Genomic DNA, 21426 nt, shown 5'->3' on the forward strand with positions numbered 1-21426 from the left:
GAAAGCAAGCTGGGTCAAGGGGAAACTGAATGCGACCCGCTAGGAGTAAACATTCCCCAACCAAGGAAACCTGACACAAAACACATGGCCCCTGCGCGCCGCTGCTCACAAAAAACACATGGTCCCTGCGCGCCGCTGCTGACACAAAACACATGGCCCCTGCGCGCCGCTGCTGGCTCCCGAAAGCAAAACGCTCTGGGAGTAAACCTTTCAAAAGAATCTGTGACATCCACATGCCTTTGGCCAATTGCGTACTGAAGCCAGATGCAAAGGCCAATAGCGTGTGAGCACAACATGCACGCGCTTTGAAGAAAGCCGAAGTGATTCCAAGAGGTCGATTTCCTAAGCTGCGCATGCGTGCTGCCATAGGCTCGACCTAAAAAAGCATTTGCAGTGCAATAGGTCTCGCATTTGCAAGAGTTTGAGTTATAGACATTGTAAATGACAATGCCTTTTATTTATATGTTTTGCAAACCTGCAAGCGGTGTGTAAATACGCACTTTGTACTTATAGTCCTTGCTTACGAGAAGCAAGGCTGGCATTAAAAGAGGCGCAGTTACTGCCAGCCTTACTTCTCGTCAGCAACGACTATGAGTACAAAGTGCGTTTTTACCCACCCCTTGCAGGTTTTCAAAACACATAAATAAAAGGCATTGTCATTTACAGTGCCAATAGCTCAAATTCTTGCAAATGCGAGACCGGAGGCATTCCAAATGCTTGTTAGTGTAAGCCGGAAGTGAAATAGTTTTACTTTAAATCTGATACCTATCTGATTGTGTAGTATTTTGTGCGTGTTGTGTTATTAAAAGTAAGGGCAGCTTAGACAAACGACCCAAACCACCACAGCTGGTGCTCAGTAGACCCTATCTTCCCAGTGACCCCCTCCCCCCCACACTCACAAATAGGGCCTGACACTGCTGAACTCCGATCCCCGGTAGTATATGCTGCAGTGCCGTGCACCTACCCGTCAGTGACACTGCTGAACTCCGATCCCCGGTAGTATATGCTGCAGTGCCGTGCACCTACCCGTCAGTGACTTTCGTAGACCTCTTTTGATGCGGCTTCGGATGACTCGACTAAGCTATGCCTGTGGTTCCAATGGCCACGTACGTTTTGCTTCCACTTAACTTTACTTTTGTCCCTGAAAAAGAGTAAATGGGTCTTAAGAACTTTTATGAACATCGTTCTGCTGTGATCTCTTAAAGTGGAGTTCGGATGACTGGCAGGAAATACCGCCGCTGCCGCAGCACACAAGCCTATGCACTGCAGGGAAAGAAACGTGTGCTGTCTAGTTTCAAGAACTCCATCTGAGGGAGGGGTCTCGGGGACCCCTCTCAGATAGGGCATCAGCCTTAAAATTACTGAAAGACAACTCGTGTAAGTATGTGATGACAGAAAAATGTTGTTAAAAAGAAGTACTTTTAATCTAATAGGAATGATAGCCCTTCCACTCGTAAGAATGTAAAGATTGTCAAAGCCAATTATTTCGATATCTCTGTTATGAAAAGATATTCACATGGGTATATGTGTTCATTTTGGGTTAATTTATCATTTTGAAATTAACCTTCAGTAGTTAAACTCAGTGATTAATGTTGGAGCCTTCTAGGCATGCACTGTGAGGCATAGTGTGTATACCAGGTACATAGAGGGACTCTAATCACTATCCGTTGCTTACCACCATTGGTTGGCTTTCTTTGTCACACTCATTGGCCTGCTCGTTTTTTGTGTCCCACCTTGTCAGTCTTGTTTGTGCCTCCCGTGAAGTATTTCCTCTTTACAGACTCTTTAATTAGCTGAAATCGCTGCTTCCACTCCTTGCTTTCCAAGCACCACTTTTTTTTGTGTGTGAAGCACTCCGGTGGTGCATACCTGCCAACTTGAAGAACAACCTCACTGTGAGAGGAGGGGGCAGGGCCTTGAAGAGAGTGGAGCCTTGTGCCTAGAAGTACTTACCAGGCACTTTTGAACCTCTCCCAGCACCCATGCCCCCTCCTCCCAAAAAGAAAAGCCTGCTGAAGCTGATGCTGATGTCCTGGGGTGTTTACATACCCCTCAATAGACGTCAGTAGATAAAAGTCATGGAAAACGAGCGGGAAAATCACTATGTACAGTGGTTATCAGCTAGTTTTCCCCAGTGGAGCATCACCTGCCACCTCAAAAGTTGAGAAATAAAAAGATAATAAAACAAGTTTATTGTCATTTTCTTTTTTAACTTCTATGTGCTGCATCCTGGGGGTGGGGCCATCGCGGGGCATTCAGGAGAAGGAGTGGTTGGCAGTACTACTATCAGTGCACATGTGGGTTTGGCCGGCCGTCTCAGGCCGGCCAAATCCACATGCACACTGATAGCAGTACTGCCAACCCAGCTGGGTTGGAGACAGCCAAGCACAGGCTCCCAGTCTCTCTGGGAATGCAAATTTCCAGCGCTCAGGCCAATCCTGAGTCTGCTTTCTAACATGAAAGCAGCGTTAGGATTGGCCGCAAGGGAGGATTGGAACTTGTGCTACAGCAAGGACACAGAAAAGAGCATTGGGCGGCAGGCATAAGATAACTTATTTTTAAATGTTTGTGTCCCCTCCCTACCGTGGTCCACCTCCTGCCCGCACCTCGCCCTGCCACTCTGCCTGCACAGCAGCCGCTACTGGTTTTCCCTGCCTCCGTGTGATATCGGCTCCTCACTGGGAGACTGTGTGAGGGTAGCCGATATCATGTCAGACGGTGGCACCTCGTGAGCTGGTAGGTATGTTAGTGTGTGTGTGTTTTTGAGCCCTTTTCCTCTTGTACGACTGTGTTGCTCTCTGTTGCCCAACTGGTTCTCCCCGCCGCCTCCCTCTTGCCCTTGCCATTCTTCTCACAGCTTCCCTCCACCCATGCCCTCCAAGTTGCTTTCCCATAGCGCCTGTGTTGCTTTCGGTCATGCCTGTAGTGAGCCATCCGGCCACTGCATCAATATGTTGCGACATGTACCCTATGGGCCGGGTTCAGCCCAGAGGTAATAAAGAAAAGGTGCACGTGTCACTCGTGGCCAGTGCCCTTGCTACTACTCAAGTGTGCTGTGTCGTTATTAAGTTGTGTGTGTTCACGTGGTATGTCCCACTACTGCCCCAACCAGCGAAGGGTGTTGGCTCTTCTACACTGGTGACAAGGGGGTCCTACTCTGCTGCAGGGCAGTGCCTGGGTAGCGGCGGTGAAAAGAAACAGAATGCAATGTGGGTAAATGGTGCGGTGTCTGCACCTGTTGTGACGTTCAGCCACTGCAGTCTGTGCAGTCGGCGGCGATCCTGGGCGGAGGTCAGGAGAGCCCTGAGCTGCAGGACTAGCCTTGCGGAGAGCCAGAACAACGCATCTGCGGTTGGAGGCGAAGGCGGCATTGATGTGAATGTCTGGCTGCGGATCAGCTGCCGGTAGGCATGGACTTCTGTGTAACCTTGAGTGACTCAGCAGTGAGCTCTCCAGGGCTTGTGACCATGCAAGGAGAGGCCGCCTGCTCGCTTTGTGAGCTGCTGACTGCGGGGAAAAGTAGCTCTGCCCTGTCTGGCCAGTGGTGTTATTGCAAGTCAGTTCACCAGTGCTAGTGGAGACCAAGGCCTTGTGAGTATGTTACTTTTGGAGGAGGTCTGCACAGAACTGTGCATCTCCGGCTCCCATTGCTCCCCAGAACCCCCTGAGTGGGTGAAAAGATGAGTGCATGTCATTTGAGGCAAGTGATATCCCAGAGGGTCAGAGGTGGCAACATTGCAAAACTCTGAAAGGCCAAACCCTATGCCTCGGCTGGGAGAGATGTCTGTCCAAGAGCGTGAGGGGGTGGAACCTGAGCCCGAAAGCTGCTCACACTCTGCACTTGCGGCACTGCTGCCCTTTAGCCAAATGGCAAATCCTTCCACGGCAGCGTCCAGGTGAAGGAAATGGATTGGGCAGCTGGAACATTACTTTTGCACTGCACGCGAAACCGACGGTGCTGTTAATCAGCTACTATGCACATGGGTACAAGACTTACCGAATACTGGGGCCGACTATGATTTTAACGCGGCAGTAAGGGCGTTGAATAGACATTTCGACCCTCAATTAAATCTTTATTATGAACAATTCAAGTTGAGGTAAGCCCGTCAACAGGAAGGTGAATCAGTTTACATGGTTTTTGCGCCACTGCACAAATTGGGTAGTACATGTACTGGTATAGACAAGCAAGTGGAAATAAAAGCACAGTTACCTACATGGTTGTCGCTCCACCAGCCTGAGAAATCTGATTTGGAGGCAGCCTGGTATCTTGTTGGACAACATCCTCAAATTGGGCCGATCTCATAAGTTGGCGGATGCAAGCGCCCGCAAAATTTAATACACGCTAGCTCGAGCCACAGAGTCCGTCACCTTCAGGACTGGTGAGAGTCAAGGAGAAACGCGAAAAAGCCATAAGAAGATGGCCAGGTAAAAGACCTGGGGGGAACCAGTGCCCATCAAGGGGAGAAGTCCTGCAGGAGCTGTCTGACAAAAGGGAAACCATGTCTAAAATGCCGGAGGTCAAACCACTTTGCGTAGGTCTGCCTGAGTGCAACCCGACCATCGGGTGAAGGTGCGAAGAGTAAGAAATATGGAAGAGTAAAACTCCTATTGGAAGAAGGAGAGGAGCAGGACCTGACACAGGTGGTATGTCAGCAGATGCAGCTGTCGGAAGAGGACGATGAAGACGAAAAGGAGGGGTTCACCATCTCGTTCACAGGCGTCAAAAACCAGAATAGGAGGCCACCGCCCATGTGCCACATGGACATCGGTGGAGTACCGATAACAGCCTTCATTGATACAGGGGCGTCAGTTAACGTCCTCAGTGCTGAACAATACCTATGATTAAAACCATGCCTGATACTCATGACCACTGAGGTAAAGATATACATGTATGGGGGTATGACCCCCATTCCCCTGCAAGGTGTAATAGAGGTCGAGGTCAAGCATGGAAATGTGGCCCCGCTGACAAGATTCCTTGTCACGCAAGAGAGTTCGGGCATCTTGCTAAGCTGTCACACAGCGCAGGACTTGGGTCTCGGCCTCTTTGCCGAACAAAACCACCAATCGCATCCTGGGGAAATAATGGCAGAATTTCCAGAGCCTTGTTTAAAAAATGTGAAAGTGAAACTACACATTAACCGGACTGTTAAGCTGGTGACTCTGCACCACTGATGGGTCCCTTTTCATCGTCGCCCACTAGTAGAGGCAGAGCTAGAAAAGCTGTAGCAAGCAGACGTGATAGAAAAAGTGTCTGGTCCACCCTGTGCTTATCGCCTTTGGTAAATGCCCCAAACCCAAACAGCCAGGGGGAAAACAAGACTATGTTTAGACATGAGTCTGCCACATAAGGTGATACAAAGAGAAAGGCACAGCACCCCAACAATCGACGTAATAGTGGCAGACATAAATAGAGTGAAATGGTTCTCCAACGTGGATCTTAGCTTGGGATACCCCCAGTTGACCCTAGATGAGTCAAGTTGATTCATAACAATCTTTTCGACACCGGTGGGGTTGAGTCGATTCAAGAGACTCCACTTTGGATTGCCCTCTGCGTTGGAGGTGTTCCTGGATGCCAAACGGAAGCCCTCTTGGGGCTAGTGGGCGTCATCAATGTCAACGATGACGTTTTGATTTTCTTGCGCACATTGGATGAGCATCATGTGCGGTTGAAGGCAAGCATGCAATGGCTAGTGGAGCAAGGACTGACGCTGCACCAAAGCATATGCTCCTTTATACCAGCGAAGTGGAATTCTTTGGATACCGGTTTTTCAAAGAAGGTCTCCAGGTGGACCTATTTGTGGTTGAGGCCATTAGAGCGGCTGCTATTCCCCAGAATCCTACTGAGATCTGCAGTTTTCTGGGGATGGCCAACTATTGTGGGAGATTCATACCACAGCTGGTGACCATTTCAGAGCGGTTGAGAGCCCTCACAAAGGAGGACACTCCCTGGGAATGGTCGTGTGCAGCCTCGCAGGCGTTCAACTAATTCAAAATAGCGCTATTGCAAGGATCCACGATGGTGTATTTCAGCCCTGGAAGCAAAACTTAACTCACTGTGGACGCCAGCCCTGTCGGGCTATGGACAGTCCTGCTGCAGCTGAATACACAAGGAGAATGGGTACCCATTGCATATGCAGTGATGGCTTCTCTGCTAAGGTGAAGGAGCCCCGCCCGACATGCTTTTTAGCAGTGAAGTTAAGGAAAAATTAAATAACTCGCGTTATTATCCCGTTATTTTGTCCTGATGTCCGGCAGCTTTGCGGGACAGGGCTGCTCTCGCAACAGGAGCAGTGGGAGTGGTGAGCACACTGTAAGTGCGCATGAATGTTTAGCCGGCCATCTTGGGCCAGCCAAACATACATGTGCACTTTGCATGTTCTACACACAGGCTTCATTACAGCCTGTGTGGAGCACATGCCTAGCCTCCCAGCCAGCGTCTGAGTGCCGAACCACAACGCTCAGACCATATCACAGCGCTGATTGGCTGACTGGGAGCCTGGGTGTGCTTCCTGTTCCGGCTAGACTAGAGCAAGGGACTACGAGGAGAGACGCAGCGAGGAAGCTGCAAGTAGGTAAGTTATTTTATTTTCTTAATTTACACTCTCTTCCCCTGTGATCCATGCCGCCCGCCACTGCACATATGCTAGCTGAGCAATAACTGCAGTCTAAACCAGGTATGCCTAATTTGAAAGGGGGCCCTAGCAATCCGTTGGGCATGCCAGCATTCTCATATTTACCCGTGTGGTCACAAGTTTCAGGTCATCACCGATCACAAGCCATTGGTACTTTTGTTTGGAGGAACGGCGGGAAACGGACCCTCTCAGATGGAGCGATAGGCGGTCCAGCTTTAACAATACAACTTTTCCTTGGCATACCACCAGATGGTTAACAACTCTGTAGACTACTTGTCCCGTCACTCCATTGCAGCTGATTCGAGGACACAGCAGGAGACGGAGTGTGGTAAATATTTCATTACCGGTACTATTTTTTATGCGGTAAAGTCTAGTAAGAATAACTCAGTAAATATAAGAGGCAGAATCCGTGGTATTAGAGGTTCTAAAAGGCTTTATTCCTATACAAAGGAATACAATTCGAATTGCAGGCTTCTATTCCATCACCACGAAAGTTCAGGAAGGAAGGGCATTCATTATTGACAGATAATTAGTTTTATAGGAAATGCATTACAGTGAAACAGATGCAAGAGGCGTAACAGCTGATAATACAGATAAAATGTGCATACGTAACTAATAAAGGCGGACATATGGGCGTAATTTAATAAACGTCATTATACATGATGTCACAAGTGGGTGGATCCATAAAAGAATCCTGCAATGTCAGCAGAAATATTTGGCAGAGATGCGCGCGCAGCCGCATGACGTGTGATTGACGTGCAACTAGAGGGTGAAGGGGACTTGACATTTAGCTCTACATGTGGAGACAGAAGTCTGGGGGTCATGTCAACCTAATCCCAAATCATATCTAATATCCTATGTTTAAAGAACTGTGTTATCCAAAAGGAAAGGTCTCTAGGATAGAATCTATTCTATACTGACTGTTAATGCGTGTACAAGCGTCTAAGTGTCTACATGAGATGCGAGGGGGTGGGAATATTCCATGGTAACGGGGGCTATGAATTACTTGCATGAAGACAGCGAGGCCTGGCCCTTTGCACGGTAGCTGGAGGAATGTTTACCTAAACTACTAGACAGGAATGCATCGGATGAGGAGCGAAGCAGATAATCTTGAAGGTGAAATACAGTTTTTGGCAGGCAACAGGCTGGATCAGGCACCGTTGGTCGCGCAGGAAATAGGACAAAGTTCATGGATACAGATGCAGGCTCAGACTGGAGCTTTCAGAGGCAGAAGGCAGGAAAAGGCTTGATGACAGAATTCTGGGCCTACTCGCCTGAATCTGTAAAATGTGGAAAGTGAACCACATAAAGTCGGTGGCCTTTCATACTTAGGAATGGAATATCTGACCCATTCATGGCGGATCTGAAAGAGGACATGTTGACGGTGGACGCACATATATTTGCGTCTTCAAAACTGGAACTGGAGGGAACATACATGTACTTATAGCATGCACATGGAGCCGTTGGGGTCTACGATAGGGGACATAACTGATCACAAAATTCATATTTCCTCAGGAGAATGGGGCGTAAAGTTTCGTCAAGCTGATCACCGAGCTGGCATGTTGCTGATACTATCTCTAGACTTTCTGGACAGTGTCAGTGGTCTCACTGACCAGGAGCAGGGGCTAGAATGTGAATGTGGAGAAGCTGAGATGAATGGAGCGAAAGTAAGGAGGGGCTCCTGTTGAGAAGCCAGCAGATTGTAATCCCTAAGAGCCTATGGGGGCGCACAGTTGAGTTGGCTCATCAAGGCCACCAAGGGTTGGCCAAAACTAAAGCGCGCCTGCCTCATAAGGTGTGGTTTCCTGAACTGGATCGATTGGTAGAGGAGGTTGTGAGGAGCTGCCATTCCTGTCTGATCACTAGTGACGATGACGACTGTAATAGCTGAAAGCTCCTGTTCCAAACCGTGGTCATCAGTGTTTATGGATTTTGGGAGCTTTCCAACAATGGCATCACGCTGGTTGTTGTGAACAGTAACACCAAGTTTCTGGCCATCGAGCTCTTCCACTCAACTGCGTTTGAGTGCGTTAAACCAGTTCTAGAAAAAAATTGGAATGTTGGGACTGCCCGATGGAATAAAAACGGATAATGGTCCACCTTTCCAAGGCAAGAATTTCGAGAATATCTTCACCACCTCAACATCCAGCTCTGGCGTCTAACCCCCCCCCCCCCCCCCCCCCCCCAGTGGTCCTAAGCCAATGAGGAAGTGGATAGATATATGAGGACACTCAATAAGGCTCTTCAGATGGGCGTAGATCAAGGGGCGGAACTGGAAGGATGCTTACATCAGTTTCTGAGGGCGGATAGACAAACGCCTTATAGCACCATTTGGAGCGAGCCAGGTGAGCTACTCATGAAAAGGCCTGTGAGTGATCTGGTCCCGGTAAGTTCCAAATGGGAACCTGGAACATTGGATGTGACAGCAGCACAACCTAAAAGAAGGATGAACAATGTCAGGGCCAGCTGGAAAAGGAGAGCCCAAGAACCAGAGTTCCGAATAGGAGACCAGGTTGCCATCAAAGATAGACACCTGGGGTGGAAATTGTAAACACCCTTTGAAAGGGAGACCTGGGACGTTGTAAAGGTGCGAGGGGCGATGATAGCCAGAAGACGAGAAGCAATGGTTTCAAGAGATGTCCTGGTTCAAGAAGGCTCCTGGAATCCAGAGTAGGGACAAGGAAGAGGAGAACGAGGTGTCCTTGCAAGACCAGAGTGCCATGTCAGGGCACCAAATGCTGGACAGTCCTGGCATGGACAGTAGGGATGTTTATCCTCAGAATGTGTTCCAGGGTGTGATGCCAACGCCTACAGCTGCCACGCAGGTGAGGACTGATGTGCTGACAACACAACGAGGGCATCCTTACCATCTGAGAGCAAATCCCAGGCCCAGCCAAAGACTGAAGGACTTTGTATGTTAAGCAGTCTACAGAACGTGAAAGATCTACTTCTTCAGTGCATAATTGTTTTCGTCCCTGTTAGTGGTATTTTATTATTTTTGATTAAAGGTTAGGAGGGATGTAGTAAGCCATCCGGCCCCTGCATCAATATGTTGCGACTTGAACCCTGTGGGCCCGGCTCGGCCCGGAGATAATAAGTAAAGTGGCGCTCGCCGCTCGTTGCCAGTGCACATACCACCACTCAAGAGTGCTGTGTCGTTAAGTTGTGTGTGCACGTGGTAGGCTCCACTACTGCTCCCAATTAGAGAAGGATGTTGTCCCTTCTACTGTGCCCTCCACCCTGTTGGTTTCGTGTCCCCTCCCACCCTTTTACTTTCTCGTCTCCTGTGTTGCTTTGGTCTCCCCCTCTCTCTTGCATGTTGCCTTGCCCTAACCCCCCCCCCCCCCCCCTGTAGCTTTCGCTCCCCTGCGCGCTTAGAAAACTGAAGCAACAAAAACCGCACCTGTATCATATTGTCCGCGTGTGCATCAACATTTACAAATTGACTCGGGTGGCCGCGTCAACGGCTTTTTTCTTGTAGTTTAGCCATGCTCCACAGCATCGCGGATACTGTTCAACGTGCCCGAAAACCATTGGTAAAGCAAATAGTTCACAAAGACGAAACCTATTGGCTTTGACAATACTCGTCTAAGATTCCCGTTTTAGCTTTGCCCCATTTTACTTACCCTTATGAATTTCTAACAACAGTTACTCATACCCCAGTACTTTAATACTTAACTTGTATATGTATCTCCTTATCTTTCCATATTTGTGTACTTCAATGTTCTTGCATTTTGAGGTAAATAACCAGAAAATAAAACTTCCGTTTTCGCCGGCGCACTGACTACCCAGAAAAGTACAATAAAGCCAGCAGCTGTGAAGTCTTTCCAACAGACTCACGGGATGAGTAGAGAACAGCCACCAACCGGTGCAGTGGTCACTTCCTCACAGACGAGGGTTGGTACAGAACAGCCAGGCTCAGCAGTAGAGGAGTGGCCCCGGCATGCCCACGTGACAGCAGCACAGTCGGGCAGTAGGTTAAGCTTTCACCGGACGGGTGAAGTACAGGCGTCAGCAGTACAGGCTTTGGTGAAACATAACAGTAGTACAGCAGGTGCAGTATTTATTTCGCGAACGCAGATGACAAGTAAAGCCCAGATAAAAGAAAAGCACAGAGTTGCCTCACATGTTCACAGCAGAGGCAGCAGCCCGTTCACATCACTCGGAAAATGCCACTTCCCAGGTAGAAGCAGCTTTTTGTGGCTTCTTTCAGTTGAAGCTGTATCTGCTTCCAGCGGGTTACCAGCTGAGAGCGTGTCCAGCTGTGCACACGCACAAAAACAGCTGGAGGGGCGGTGCAAGCAGCTGCAGCATTGGTGGTTCAGTGGTAGAATTCTCGCCTGCCACGCGGGAGGCCCGGGTTCGATTCCCGGCCAATGCAGGCTGCCTTTTTTTTCTCCTAGAAAATTTCGCATCAGCTTAATCTACTCTGAAGAAAACGAGGAAACCTCTGTAAAGTGTATATATATATTTTTTTAAACGATCGTATTCTTGTATGTGTGCCCGTGTACTCATTCCTTTTCTTGGGGGCATCTTGCAGCCTATGCATTCTCTCTGTGTGACTAACGATAATGCAGCCCCAACACATGCTTAGCAGCTATAGCACAAGGCAATACCCGCGAACACGTCCTTCGTACGGAGCCGGTTTGTCAATGTGTAAATTAGTCACACTAGAGTATAGATAGGGCGCGGTATCAAAGGACACCATAGGCGCCCCCAGTGTCCGTTTCCCTTTGACCAGAACTGGGGCATTTCAGAGCAGGGGGGGGCATCTGAAGCCAAGCTTCGCTCAGTCACAGAACGGGGATGGCTCCAACAGCAACGGTGCAAATATCGGTCACACATGCACAGACGGGTATAGGATGTGTTTGCTGTAGTGCAAACCCGTGTGTCTGTTTCACTCTCTTTTCCTCACGCGCTCCCTCGAGAACAGGAGCTAGCGCGGAAGTGCAAGCCTCCTCCACAACAGTAAATACTGAATATGTGCGATAGGAGCCGCTATTGACCAAGCCTCCATTGTGCTACTGAACAGAAAGTGAACGGGCAGCTGTTGTGCAAGTCTCACCAACTCAGAAAGGAGGTACAACAGAGCCCAAAAGTAGTAGTAGAAGCGTCCTTCTCACAGTCGTGGCAAGGCACAGATATCAGCCCTACGTAGAAACAGACTGTGAAGGCGTCACCAGGATGCAGCGTTTCCCTTCCTTCGGTTCAAGCTGTTGCATGTGCTTGCTGCAGCAGCGTTTTTGCTGCTTCCAGCGGCTTACCAGCTGAGAGCGTGTCCAGCTGTGCTGACGCACAAAAACAGCTGGAGGGGGTGGGCTCTCAGCTGCAGCATTGGTGGTTCAGTGGTAGAATTCTCGCCTGCCACGCGGGAGGCCCGGGTTCGATTCCCGGCCAATGCAGGCTGTGTTTTTTTTATTTTTGCTTACTCTAAAAACATCTTATCTAGTCCTCAAGGAATAAAAAAAAACGTATTGAAGTGTCATAAATTCGTATTAAGAACACTTCGGGCACATCCACGAGTGTCTTTGTGATGACGGGAATAGAGCATGCTGTACATATATGTGCACTCATTTTGGTGGTGGAGGAGGCTAAGGCCATCTCGCAGCTTTTGGATTCTGTCTGTTTATGATGGACATTTGCAGGGCAGTGTCCCTCCGATGCCGCTCTGGCTGGTGAGTGCATGACAGACATAGTGCAGCGCCCAGGTATTCCTCACAGACCCCGTGCAGAGGAAGGTACAGAAGCAGAGCCCAGCAGGACCAGTGCAAGCGTCAGAGCCACAGTAGAGTCCAGCCCAGACAGACATCAATCCGTAAACTGCCACTGTATATTGAAGCTCGGGCGGTAGCGGCGCAAGCTGTGGTCAGGCGTAGCAGTCCAGTGCTGCAGGCTTTACTTCACGAATACAGAATGTGAGTACGGCACAAGTATAGAAAGGGCGCAGAGTTTCCTTCAAATACCAAAACATAACTGATCGAGCTGTGCCCTTGTAGCTGAACACTCCCACTGCCAGCTTAACGACCTGGGCTTTAAGTGGGCCGGGTCTTGCCGGAGCCGAGACGGGTCCCTATCGGGCTCTCCATTTCAGCCAGCACCCATAGGTTGGAAAAGAAAATCTTAACTTTGCAGAAGTACCACTGCTCAAAGACTTAGATGTAACTTCAAAAGCACTCGTTTTGGTTATTTCACAGTCTCAGCATTTCAGAACGGACGCATTTTCAATATTATGTACAACAAAGCCATAGTCGTTGCTTATTTATTATATGCAACTAACAACCATTGACAAAGCCAATAGGCCTGTCTTGTTGGAGGTGTAATGTTAATTGTTGGATTATATATCTGTATGCGATGACAAGCAGAAACATACCAGTGGGGGGTACACTATGCTAAGCACAGATGTTTAGCTAACGTTTTTGTAAGCCACACCCTAAATTACAGCGGCCATGCCCATTTGAAAGACCCCCCCCCCCCCCCTCCCCCGTTTTTTCATCCCACCTAAAGACCTGGTAAAGACAGTCTGTGGCAACGGGATGCATGCAGCGCTTTTCTGCTTTTGATTGAGGCCGATACATGTGAGAGCTCACGCTGTGAACCTTCTCTGTGAGCGCTTCCAGCTGTGCAGATGCACAAAAGCAGCTGTTGACAGTATCCTCTCAGCTGCAGCATTGGTGGTTCAGTGGTAGAATTCTCGCCTGCCACGCGGGAGGCCCGGGTTCGATTCCCGGCCAATGCAGGCTTCAATTTTTTTTACTCCCTTTTTAAAAAAGAATGTATAATTTCCTACTTCTCCGAAGAAGGAGGAAACCAGGAGTGGAGCGTCTTCAAGTAGTTTACGGAGGCTTCGACACACCCACAAGTGTACTTTGCATTTTGGTGATCAAAGGATGCTATATATAAATACAATTACTATATGTGTGAGACTGTGTATGCATCCATCGGCTGGTCCCGAGTGCGGGTCATCTTGCAGCTTTTAAATGTCGGGTATTTGCAGGTCAGAGTCCCTCAAGTGGCGCTCTGGCTGTTGAGTGAACGAGGGCGCACTGCCCACCACATAGCTCACAGCTGCAGTACAGAGCAAGGAGCAGCCGAGCCCAAGCGTGCCAGTACAAGCTTCAGTCTCACAGTAGAAGTACAGCACGGGCATCAGTAATGTATGTCGGCTATCTGTGTACAGGTGTAAACAGTGCCAGGGTCCGGTCAGATATTTCAAAACAAATCAGCAGCAGGGAGAGCTCACTTCAGGAGTCCATATGGGTTGCACACAGATAGAAAATAGTGCAGTTGCCATTCCGTACCCACAGCACAGGTACGACGCATGTATCAGCGGTGCAGAATTGCCCTTGCATGCCCACAGCACAGGTACGACGCATGTATCAGCGGTGCAGAATTGCCCTTGCATGCCCACAGCACAGGTACGACGCATGTATCAGCGGGGCAGAGCTGCCCTTGCATGCCCACAGCACAGGTACGCCACATGTATCGGTGCTGCAGAGTTGCCCATGCATGCCCACAGCACAGGTACGCCACATGTATCAGCGGTGCAGAGTTGCCCTTGCATGCCCACAGCACAGGTAGTAGCAGTGCATGTTCTTCTGAACACACTACTTAAAGACAGTCTGTGTCACCATGAAACAGGTTTTATTTATTTCCATTCAAACTGGACTGGTGCACGGGCGGGGCATATGATGACTGAGGCCAGCTATCAGCTGGTGGCTTTTTCAGCTGTGCAGGGGTGATGTAGCATTGGTGGTTAAGTAATAGAATTCTTGTCTGCTAAGCGTGAGGCCCGGGTCACATTCCCGGCCAATGCAGGTTGTACTTAGGTTTTTTTAAAGGGAGTAAAAACAAATTGTTCTCTTGCTCTCTGAAGGCGGAGGAAACCTGGGTTGAAGTGTCACAAAGTAGTTTTAAGAAGTGTACTTTGGATGATGGGAATAAAGCAGGAGCGCCTGCGTGATGTATGTGATGTAATAGACGAGCTTTGGTAAAGCCTATAGGTTTCACCTATGCAAGAGCTATTGGCAAAGCCAATGCGTTTTAGCCATGGACCGTTGCGGGTGGAGACGATTACGAGCGAGGTCACGGTCCTTATCATAGAAGACCACAATGTTCTCCACTTAAAATCTGGGAGATGGCATTTCATTGAATTGCCTCCCTTGAAATGATGAGAGAGAGGGACATAATTCACGTGTGTATCTTCTCCACCCCATCAACGATCAGTCTGAGAGCCGCTTCTGCCCTTTATCCTGTGTTGCATGGCTGGACATTGCTCTTTTCTACTCATATAAAATATCTTTTGGCGGCGTGGACATACCGCCATATAACCGGTATAATCCATCTAGTATCTCAGAACTCTATAGAGAAGCTCCACTTTAGTGTATAGTGATCAGCCACCGAAACACACGTCGGTTCATTACTAGATGATAAGAAGCGATCATTCGGAAATCCAAAGAATGATACATTGGGTAATAAAACAACCTCATTGCATAATTGTATGCACAATTCTATGTCAGGACCGGAGGCGAGGATTATGCTGTAACTTCCTTTATTCCTACAGCCAGCAGTATTCAACTCAAACAACAACAAAAAACCAGCACTCCCAAAGTGCTCTGGGTAGTCCATAATGTCCACCAATCAGCATGCCCTGTCATCCCGAAGGCGTGTGCTTCCCGGGTCAACTCCTCTTTCTTTCCTGCTGCCACGCAGTTGTTTGTTTTTCTTGTTTCTCTCAGGCTTTTGGTGTTTAACTATTCGTATTAAAGTATTCTTAGGCGCTTATAATGTTTTAATGCTTGACGTTGCGGACTGTTACTGTTACTGACTGTTGTTCGGTGCCAGTGTTAACGTTTGTGGGGAGAGTTCCCTTTGTATCGCACGCGCATGTGTTTTCTCCTTGTGCCGCCTTATCTATTCGACGGACACGGTAGGGGGGGGCACACGCTGCGATACTGTCAGGCGGCTGTTCTTTTCATCAGGCGGCATTCCTTTGTTGGGGCTGAGGCGCGATTCTCGGATTCTTACGTAGGGGCTGTGGGAGCGTTCGCGGTAAGCTCAGCTCGCGGCCCTATCTCCGCTCGCAGTGCGTCTCATCGCTGGGGGGCGCATGTGTTGTCTCGCCGGTCCGGATCGCTTCCTGTGGCGGGGACCAGCGAGTTCGAGTGCGCCCGCGATTCAAAGACGCGGTGTAAGGCAGCGGAGAGTCTGGGACCTTGACACCTGCTTACAGGTTGATTATTATTTGAATTGCATTCCACAGCGGGACACGCTTAGGGGTCAGACCTTTATCGTGAGGCAATTTGCGGGCAGAGGGCATCCTTGGAAGCTTGCTTGCTGTGGTGAGGGGCAGGCCCAGACTTTGGACACCCGGTGAGTGCAGGGTGAGTCGCCCCTTATTCGGACCAGCCGCTGGGCGGCACAAAAGAGCGCTTCGCGCATTTAAAACCTGACTTTCTGGCCCTGTACTAAGGGAGTTGTAGTTTGTGTTGGCACAAGTTCCTACTGCACAATGGAGGCAGAGTACTCAGAAGAGACCCTCCAAGTCATTCCTTTGGATGACGAGTTTTGTGAGGCGGTCGATACGTCCATTCATAGTGCAGTAGAGGCGGCAATGGGGCCTTTGAGCGCCGCATCATGAAATATGCCTATGCTATCCAAGCCGAGCAGCCCCAACGCGTTGAGAAGCGTAAGCTGGCCAAAGGGCCCGACCAAGGGGTGTTTGAGCGTCTGAAAACGGCGTTTCTGGCCAAATCTCGGCGTCTGGAACAAGATTTGACCTCGGAAATCCCAGAGGAGTCGCAGTGTGCCGGGGACGGGGATGAGGATTCGGAGGAGGACTCCCCGGACGAAGCAGGTCCGTCTACCTCATGGTATTCCAGCGTTCCCCCACCAGATCCTTCTGCTCAGCTCGAAGGACCCGCGGACATGTTGGTCCCTGAGGATCTGGTGCATCCCCGTTCATCTGCTTGGCTTCCATCTCCTAGGGTGACGGCATTCGTGGCGAGTCAGCTTCGCAAGCCTCTGGAGAAAGAGGTTAGAGCCTGCCTTAGGGCTGAGTGTCCCCGGCCAGTCCTACCAGGCAAGGTGGCCATTACTCCTGAGGTCGACCAGAAGATGGCGACTTTTCTTCAGAAGTACATTAGGGACCCCAAAAAGGTATTGACAGGTCCTGGAAAAACTGCCAGGACAAGGTCCTGGTCTTGACTGACCCCCTCACGAAGATACTAGAGTTAGCGGAGGAAGCCAAAGCTTCGGGGTCTGCCTTGTCTCCTGAACGCATTTCTAATTGGGCTCAACGGGCAATCGTTTTCTTCAGGAACGCAAACTGCGCCCTTTCTACTGAGAGGCGCAGATCCTTCCTACTCAAAGTGGACCCCAAGTTGGGCGACCTAGCCTCTTCGGAGGCAGGCACAGTGGCAGATGGCGGTTTGTTCGGGGAACCTTTTATTAAGGAGTTGACAAAATTTGTCTCTACTTTTACATCACTGGATAAGGCGCAGACTTCAATAAAGAAGGTGTTCCGCCCGCGTGTTTTTGTCAGTGCCGGTCATGGCAGGGGCCCCTCGGCCGGCAAGTTTTACACGCAAGGCCCGCAGAGAGGCGAAAAGAAGATCACAGATCCAGGGCGGCAAGAGTTCTTTCAGTCCCGCCGGGGCTCCCGAGGCAGAGGAGGCAGGGGCCGAGGTCAGCAACTGGCCGGTTCAGGTGAGTGCCTTTCCTCTGTCACACTTCGGGTGGGGGGCAGGTTGGCTCTTTTCGAGAGCAACTGGAGAACCATTACCTCGGACGTCTGGGTGTTGCAGACGGTAAAGGGCTTTCAGGTAGAGTTTTACGGAACTCCTGTGCAGGACGTTCGGCCCGACCGCTGTTTTTCGCACAATACAAAGCCACTCTCGTGGACAGGGAGGTGGCGGATCTCTTGCGGAAAGGAGCAATAGTCCCTGCTCCCTTACATCCGCGGGGTTTTCTCAGCAACATTTTTGTGGTGGACAAGACGGATGGCGTCCCCGCCCCGTCATAAACCTCAAGGAATTCAACTAGTGGCTGGTCTACCGCCATTTCAAGATGGAGGGGATCCATCTGCTGCGCGACTTGCTGCAACCTGGGGATTGGATGGTCCGCTTGGACCTGAAGGACGCGTATCTGACGGTGCCAGTGTTTCCCCCCACCGGCGTTTCCTTCAGTTTATGTGGGGAGACCAGGTCTACGAGTTTGCGACCCTCCCCTTCGGCCTGTCGTCAGCACCGTGGTGCTTCACGAAGGTTCTCAGACCGGTAGTGGAAACGTTGCGGGGGAGGGGCTTGCGTCTCATTGTCTACTTGGGCGATATCCTGTTGTTGGAACAGTGCCCAGAGCGGTTATCCAATCGTCTCATAGAGACTACGGAGTTGTTGCAGCATCTGGGATTTGTCATCAACGTCAAAAAATCCCTTCTGGTTCCTTCAAGGCAAGTGACCTTCCTAGGTTTTACCATCGATTCGGTGGCTCGGAACCTAAGCCTCCTTCCCAGGAAGATCGTCAAGATTCGCAGGGAGCTCCGGTGGACTCTGGCACGCCCCTCCACTTCGTTTTGGCAGATTGCACGAGTGGTGGGCCTCTTGTCCTCGTCCATTCAGGCGATTTTTCCCGGTCCGCCCCATTACAGAGCTCTTCAGAGTCTCAAGGCATCGCACCTCCGCAGAGGGCTCCAGTACTCGGACCAAGTCCCGCTCACGGAGGAGGTGCGCAGGGAAATGAGATGGTGGCTCGACCATATGGAAGCCTGGAATGGCAGGGCCATTTTTGGTTGCGACCCCGATTTGGTCATAGAGTCTGACGCCAGCAAGCTGGGTTGGGGGGCTCGCTGCGGGGACTCCTCTACAGGAGGAAAATGGTCAGCCGAGGAAGGCCGGTTGCACATCAATTGCCTGGAATTGATGGCCGGCTCTTTTGCCATTCGCTGTTGGACCAAGGACAAGGTCTCGTGCAATGTCCAGTTGAAAATGGACAACGTTTCGGCGGTGCGTTAAATCAACCATCTGGGGGGGACGAAGTCCAAGGCATTAGCAGATCTGGCCAAGGACCTGTGGACGTTTTGCCTGTCCCACGATATCTCGGTATCGGCGGAGTACCTCCCGGGAGTAGCCAATGTGGTGGCAGATCGGTGCTCCAGGAGTTGGACGGATATGAGCCTGTGGCAGCTTCAACCAGAGGTCTTTCAGCGCCTCTACAACACATGGGGTCCGTTTTCAGTGGATCTGTTTGCATCCAGGTTGGACCACCAACTGCCGAGGTTTAGCAGTTGGAAACCGGACCCTTTAGCAGCGGCCACGGACGCCTTCCTGCAGGATTGGTCCGTGGAAGCGGGCTATGCTTTTCCCCCATTCGCAATGATCATGCGACTCACGACTCCGGTTCGCAGGCAGCGAACAAGAGTGCTCTTGATTACCCCGTATTGGAGGTCTCAAGTGTGGTTTCCAGTTCTTCTGGAACTTTCTTGGGATTCTCCAATCCTACTACCCCGAGATCCTTTTCTTCTGAGGGATCCCCAAGGCCTTCCCCATCCCCTTCTCCAGCAAGGGAGGATGCCCCTAGTGGCATGACGGATTTCTGGCATTGCTGGAGAGTCGGCGGATTATCGCAGGGCGCTCAGAAGCTGTTGGGGGCGGCATGGGCGGACAGCACCAACAAACGGCCTGGGCTAGGTGGGTCGGTTGGTGTGTTCGGAACAACCAAGATCCTGTGGAGTGCGAAGTGGTAGCTATCCTCAACTTCTTGGCGTCCCTAGCGTCTCAAGGCCTTGCCTACAGAACGATTAACTCTTATCGTTCAGCGATTTCTGCAGGACATATGCCGGTCCAGGGTCATCCCGTGGGAGAGCATCCGATGGTTTGTAAGTTACTGAGAGGCATTCGCTTGACGCTCCCTCCAGAACCCAGGTATTCTTCTCTGTGGGACGTTAACAAGGTCCTTCGTCTGTTCAGGTCTTGGCAAGCCAATAAATACCTGTCCAGGAAAGAATTGTCGGCAAAATAGGCGATGCTTTAATTCCTGGTTTCATGTCGCAGAGTCTCAGATGTTAGAGCTCTGGATATTTCAGGTAGAGTGTATAAACCTCAAGGAGTTACCTTCCATATCGTCAGGAGGACGAAATCGGACTCTAGGATCATTTCTTATCCAGCTTTCGATCATTCCCCTAAGCTCTGTGTGGTTAGATGTCTTAAGGAATATGAAAGTATGACTGAGGAGACTCGCTCACCAGGCGAACGTCAATTGTTGCTTTCACTACGTAAGCCCTTCAAAGCGGTTTCACCACCAACGATAGCACGTTGGATCAAATGGGTGATGCAGGAGGCGGGCATAAATGTCTCGCAGTTTGGAGCCCATTCTGTGCGAGGCGCCATGGCGTCAAAGGCCTTCTCCCTGGGTGCCAGGTTTGAGGATATCCTGAACGCATCAGACTGGTCATCGGATTCGATGTTTAAGAGGTTCTATTTTAAACCAGTCATGGATATGGCCACGCTGGTTGTGGATAAGCTTTGAACGAGCATAATCCTCGCCTCCGGTCCTGACATAGAATGACAAATTTCCTAGTAATCATGACGGAAAGTTTCAATTCCATTAAGGACACTGAGGCGAGGATTATTCACACCCAGGGCTCTAGCGACCTCCTGTCCCCGCCCGGGATTGAGTTTTGTAGCTTGCCTTTCTTTGGGTGAGCGAGGCCTCGTATGGTATAAGTATTCTCTTATTTTGGCTGTTTCAAACGCGTGGCTTGATTCATCCTGCTTCTGTTGTTTATTGAATTGTTGCTTATCTTGGGCTAGAGAACAGAGTCATGGGCCTCTGGTTCTTTCTTTCAGGATCTGATGGACTCAAGAACGAGTGACGAGTTGGACATTGGTTCTGGCCGCAGTCTTGAAAGAGGAGTTGACCCGGGAAGCACACGCCTTCGGGGATGACGGGGCATGCTGATTGGTGGACATTATGGACTACCCAGAGCACCTTGGGAGTGCTAGTTTTTTGTTGTTGTTTGAGTTGAATACAGCTGGCTGTAGGAATAAAGGAAGTTACAGCATAATCCTCGCATCCGCGTCCTTAATAGAATTGAAACTTTCCGTCATGGTTACTAGGAAATTTTTCATTATTGAATATTGAAATATTTCTTGCTTGCTTGCCTGGTATCTGTTTTGCTACCTTTTTTTTCATCTTGTTGGTCTGTGATTTCTTGGTTTGTGAAAGGGTTGGTTGTTTGAATGAATGTGATGTGTTTCGTATCATTGGGGACATTTTCATGGTCATTTGTAAGGATATTGCTATCCCCTTGTTCTCTATTTATGTACTTTGTGGAATGTATTGTATTGTTTGGATATATGTACATTTATGTAGATATGATTACAATAAACAATATATATTTTTGATAAAATTCTGAATGATGAGATTTGTCGATCCTCCATATGCTGTTTAAATATTATTGTTAATTATATATGTATATATATCATGACTCTGAGATGACTTAGTAGACATCTTTTGAAGTACATTGAGATACCTTGCCAATTGAATTTATCAGGCAGTTTTTCTATTCTTTGCTGATGCATTTTCCGTATTGTACACCAGCATGGCTGCTGTTCAGCATGGCTAAAAGTTAGTGGCGTAGAGGAGAGTGGCATGGAGTGTCATAGAGTGGACCAGAGTGTTGTTGAGTAGAGTGACTGAGAGTATTGTGTATTGGAATAGCATAGTATGGAGTTGCGTATCATGGGGTACTTTGCAACGGCATAGAGTAGAATGGACTGGTGTAGTGTGCACTGGCGTT

General features: G+C 49.6%; 1 protein-coding gene and 3 non-coding genes across 7 annotated transcripts in view; all 4 read left to right on the forward strand.

The window, feature by feature from the left end:
- The window catches only part of VAC14 (VAC14 component of PIKFYVE complex), a 1500963-nt gene that overhangs the window by 161848 nt on the left and 1317689 nt on the right, over positions 1-21426 (forward strand). The gene's annotated exons all lie outside the window — the stretch shown is intronic.
- TRNAG-GCC (transfer RNA glycine (anticodon GCC)) lies at positions 10943-11013 on the forward strand. The gene has a single exon. It is a non-coding gene; the product is annotated as a tRNA-Gly (tRNA).
- TRNAG-GCC (transfer RNA glycine (anticodon GCC)) lies at positions 11964-12034 on the forward strand. Its single transcript has one exon. It is a non-coding gene; the product is annotated as a tRNA-Gly (tRNA).
- Positions 13298-13368, forward strand: TRNAG-GCC (transfer RNA glycine (anticodon GCC)). The gene has a single exon. It is a non-coding gene; the product is annotated as a tRNA-Gly (tRNA).

This window comes from Triturus cristatus, chromosome 12 (assembly GCF_964204655.1).
Source record: "Triturus cristatus chromosome 12, aTriCri1.1, whole genome shotgun sequence".
Taxonomy (NCBI): domain Eukaryota; kingdom Metazoa; phylum Chordata; class Amphibia; order Caudata; family Salamandridae; genus Triturus; species Triturus cristatus.